This window comes from Mesoplodon bidens (genome assembly GCF_964165515.1).
Source record: "Mesoplodon bidens genome assembly, chromosome: 20".
Lineage (NCBI taxonomy): Eukaryota > Metazoa > Chordata > Mammalia > Artiodactyla > Ziphiidae > Mesoplodon > Mesoplodon bidens.
The window spans coordinates 15,361,557-15,367,012 of NC_138181.1; positions in this window are offsets into that span (position 1 = coordinate 15,361,557).

Below are 5,456 nucleotides of genomic sequence, written 5' to 3' on the forward strand. Positions count from 1 at the left end.
TGGGTGTCTCACTAAACTACAGAGTAAGATGATTTCTAATAAAAGGAGAACAGGACATCAATGAGTACTTGTTTCAGCCTTTCCCATGAGAAAAAATAAAGTCTCTGAAGAGGAGATATATTCTTGCACTAGAAAATTCCTTTGTTACCTAGTCCTTCCATATTTGGAAATACAATTTCCCCACTTCTGACCCCGCCCACAAAGACCTCAATGCAATACGGGTGCTCCTTCAGATGGTAACAAGGGAAGTTCCTATCTAGATGAAGTCAGTTAGTTCTTCTGATATGGCTGCTTCAAGGACATAAAGACTAGAATATTCTGGGGTGGGGCAGATCTACCTTAAGTGCTCTGAATATCCATAAAACAATGGTACTCCCCTAGTGCTCTTCAAAAGATTTTCTGCAATGAGGGGATTAGTCTATATGTGACCTTCCCAGTATAGTAGCTACTAACCACATATGACTATTGAGCACTTTAAATGAGGCTAGTGTGATTCAGGAATGAAATTTTAAATTTTATTTAAGTTTAATCAGTTGAAAATTAAATTTAAATAGCCACACATGGCTAGCAGCTACCATGTTGAACAGCCAACTGTAAGCCATGCCTTTGTGCTTATCACTTAAGCTGTAGCTTTCTCTGGTCTAGGTCAATGTAGATCCAGATATACTGGTCCAATCAAATCAGACTACATGATAATGGCCTTTATCTAGTCTTACCCAATGCTGAGGCTTGCATGTGTGAACAGCATACTGATTATGCCTGATATAAAGGCATTATGATGCCAAAATCCAGGCACACATCAGCTCTGTGCATAGAGCTTTTATGTTTGCAAATAGAAAATCTCAGAACTATAGTACCTTTCCCCAACTTCCCTTTCTTAGGTTGGGCATATATTGACTAATACTATAGATGTTGACAAATTATTTTGTCTCTGACTCCTATTATTCAATACAGCTAATGAGGAAAAAAATATATATGTATTCATATATATATATATATATATATATATGCATTTTATATATAAAAGGGGAAATTGAAATCTTAAATCAACTATGAGTTTTCAACTGCAAACACATAGTTTAGTAACCTGGGGACAAATATTCTAAGTACCCCCATAAACCCAAGACTACTTTTCGTCTCATCCCTGAGCTTTAGCTGATCGAGACCTGTTAAGCAGTCTCTCATGATAAGCCACAGTATTTGCTTTCTGCTTGTCTTCCTTCCTTGGCTTAGCCATCAGAATAAATGGAAAGAATGATTTAGGGTGATGAAATCAGTGAGATGAAACTAAAACGTACTACTGAGCTACTAAGTAGAGGGATGAACTCCAGGAAAACCCTTGAATGGATGAGAAATGAAGAAGGTCGAATTAAGCTTGTTGAAAAATGTATCTGCAGAGTTATTGGTTCTTTGTTTCTTGATGACTGGCTCTAAGGGAAATTCAGCCCAGGGATGTTTTAATTCCTTTGGCTTCTTGCTGTCTGCTTTTCAACAGGACTAGCTCAGCTCTGAGTGCAGGAGGGGCTTTTGTGGATGAAAGTGAGGTTTTAGAAGGGTACATTTTTAAAAATGTGGTTTTCCTAGAACCTGAACCGATTAAGGAAGTAAATAAGAGACAAACTGCTGCAGGGTTCTGAATAGGAAATGATCTGTGAGTAAACTGAACAAGCCGGGAGACAGTAAATAGGCAATTAACATTCATTTTGGCAAATCTGCACCTGTTGGAGCTGAAAATACAAAGGGAAACATGAAGGAGAATGACAGAGCAAACCTGTCAAAAATCGTAGAATCGAAAGATTTTAAATCCTGAGCTTCATGAAATCATGAGTGTAAATTATATGAAGCTGCAAATTTGGCCAGACATCAAGAAAGATACAATCCACAATGAAATCGTGTCTTAGCCACCTTTTCTCCACCTAAGTGTGCCTGAAGAGTTTCAGTGGATTCGGTGTGGCTGGTGGTGGTGTTTTAGATGCTTGTTATCCTTGGGGATTCAGGAAATCTTGATAAATCTTTTGGGGGCAAGATTGTTCACAGAGGAAGTTATTTAAGGACTCCCTTCATTCTCTTCTCCATCCGCTGTTTCTTTCCCATTTTGGAAGGCCTCTACCATCATCCCACAAAGACCCACTGCCTGAAAGGAGCCTCTGTGGTCAGGCCATTCAAGATGGCTATTCTCTTGCTCTCTGTATATCCCCTGCTTGACCAGGCCCTACGTCACTCACATGACTATCCAATTCTCTTAATCAGTAACTACCTACGTGTTTGCTCCCTGCCCCAGCAGCTGGTTTCCCTGGTAACTGATGAGTCAGCCTGATGTCAATGCCCCTATAAACGGCAGCCTCCTTCTCCTCTGAGTAGTGAAGATTGCTGCCATGTCCTGTCTGCCGTCTTCTGTACACGGTGGGGTGTCACTCCAGGACCTTTTGCTTCAGACATGTAAGATCCCCCTATCCAGTAAACCACTGATATCTCTGTCACTGTCTCTGGGCTCTTTCTTTGATCTTGAGGCTGGGCAACTATGAGGCTTGCAGGCCTGTGGGGTGAAGCCCAACAGAGCCTTTTGGAAAAGTTAGGATCATGCTTTGGAATCCACTTCACTAACTGCTTTCCTGGGAACTGTGCCATGTCCGACAACTTTATGTCCTTTTTCTTAGGATTCCGTGTTTACCATCTAAGTTCTAAATGTCTCCGATAAATCCAATCCCTGGGATTTATGGCTGATCTTTCTAAGTCTTGGCTCCATTTTAACAGAGACTTAGAGAAATAATCCCCTAAGAAAAACATAAAATAAATATTTGGAAAGTCTAAGCCCCATGGCTGGCCTTTGGAAAAGATATTCGTAGGCAGGTGTGCATTTGGCTTTTGTTAATTACACGGATTAGGGAAGCAACTTCCTTTGCATGAGGGAGTCCACGTGACAGAGGTGTCCTAACTCTAAAAAAACTAAGATAATAAGATGATTTATAAGGAATTTTCTCTAGATGAGACAATTGAACACCTAATTCTGAAATAGTTTATACATACCTATTCAAGAGACAGAGGAATGAGCTGGAATTACCTTCTAAGACTATGATTTGATACCGTATATCCCAAGCTATATCCAGTAGAATATTGGTATCCTGGGGCATGCCAAGAGGTGTTCTCCATAATCAGTAAACTTTTAGAAAGTTGTGTCTCTATCTGCTATCCCTGAAAATTAATAGTGTATAACCCAGTGAAATTTACAAGAAGAAACACACCTCATCTCAACACCGTTAACCTCACAAAGGACTCCATTGTCTCACAGCGCAGAGTTTGGATACTTCTCATTTAATTTATAGTTTGGGGCACCATTTTATCCACTCTCTTGCTGGAGTATCATACTGACTGGCCCCAAAAAGAGCAAGTAATCAATGGAACAGGATAGAAAGCCCAGAGATAAACCCACACACATATGGGCACCTTATTTTTGATAAAGGAGGCAAGAACATACAGTGGAGAAAAGACAGCATCTTCAATAAGTGTTGCTGGGAAAACTGGACAGCTACATGTAAAAGAATGAAATTAGAACACTCCCTGACACCATACACAAAAATAAACTCAAAATGGATTAAAGACCTAAATGTAAGGGCAGACACCATAAAACTCTTAGAGGAAAACACTCTAAGACATAAATGTCTTAGAAAACCTAAGAAATGTCATAGAAAACACTCTATGACATAAATCCCAGAAAGATATTTTTTGACCCACCTCCTAGAGAAATGGAAATAAAAACAAAAATAAACAAATGGGACCTAATGAAACTTAAAAGCTTTTGCACAGCAAAGGAAACCATAAACAAGATGAAAAGACAGCCCTCAGAATGGGAGAAAGTATTTGCAAATGAAGCAACTGACAAAAGATTAATCTCCAAAATTTACAAGCAGCTCATGCAGCTCAATATCAAAAAATCAAACAACCCGTTCCAAAAATGGGCAGAAGACCTAAACAGACATTTCTCCAAAGAAGATATACAGATTGCCAACAAACACATGAAAGGATGCTCAACATCACTAATCATTAGAGAAATGCAAATCAAAACTACAATGAGGTATCACCTCACACCAGCCAGAATGGCCATCATCAAAAAACCTACAAACAGTAAATGCTGGAGAAGGTGTGAAGAAAAGGGAACCCTCTTGCACTGTTGGTGGGAATGTAAATTGATACAGCCACTATGGAGAACACTATGGAGGTTCCTTAAAAAACTAAAAATAGAACTACCATATGACCCAGCAATCCCACTACTGGGCATATACCCTGAGAAGACCATAATTCAAAAAGAGTCATGTACCACAATGTTCATTGCAGCTCTATTTACAATAGCCAAGACATGGAAGTAACCTAAGTGTCCATCGACAGACGAATGGATAAAGAAGATGTGGCACATATATACAATGGAATATTACTCAGCCATAAAAAGAGACAAAATTGAGTCATTTGTAGTGAGGTGGATGGACCTAGAGTCTGTCATACAAAGTAAAGTAAGTCAGAAAGAGAAAAACAAATACCGTTTGCTAACACATATATGTGGAACCTAGAAAAATGGTACAGATGAACCAGTTTGCAGGACAGAAATAGAGACACAGATGTAGAGAAAAAGCATATGGACACCAAGGGGTGAAAGTGGCGGGGGGCGGGTGGTGGTGGGATGAATTGGGAGATTAGGATTGACATGTATACACTATTATGTATAAAATGGATAACTAATAAGAACCTGTTGTATAAACAATAAAATTCAAAAAAAATATGCTAATACATATTGAGCACTTAAAAAAAAAAAAAAGAAGTAAAGCATAAATTAGTACTTACACGTATTTGCCCAGGGATTTTTCACCTGATCGCACAGGCACAGAGTATAGGTATCAAACACTAAGGAGAACGTTAGGTAAAACAAGGCTAGACTCTTACCAGTGCTTGTCTCTGCAGCTCCTGGTAAACAGCCCTGCAGAGAAACAGTTCTTTCTTCTACCTTAATTTTTAAAATTCACCTCAATTATTTCCATAGACTAGCTTGAACTATTTGTTTCCTAAATTTTAATAGATCCTAAAGCTTCAGCTTTTTTGTTTTAAATACGGTCCCCCAGTCACAAGGTTCAAGTTTGTTATAGTTTTTATGCTGAGGAAATGCTGGGATCCAGAGAGTTAAATCCAACAACTTTTTTTTTTGCTGAAGATGGCAGCAAGACCTCTGGGAATCAGGAAAGGCAGCGGGGAAGCTTCCCAAGGACAGCTATACTTGATGCATGGATGAGACCCTGTTGGGAAACAGGAAGTTAGAGCTAGGGTCCCTTGTGAGAAACCCCTAGGAGCAAAGGCAGTGTCAGGACATAGATGACACTTATTTGCTCCTAACTGGCCTCCCTACTTTTAATCTTTCTTATCTCCCACATGAAAACCAAAGTTATATTTCTTTCTTTCTTTTTTTGTGCTAT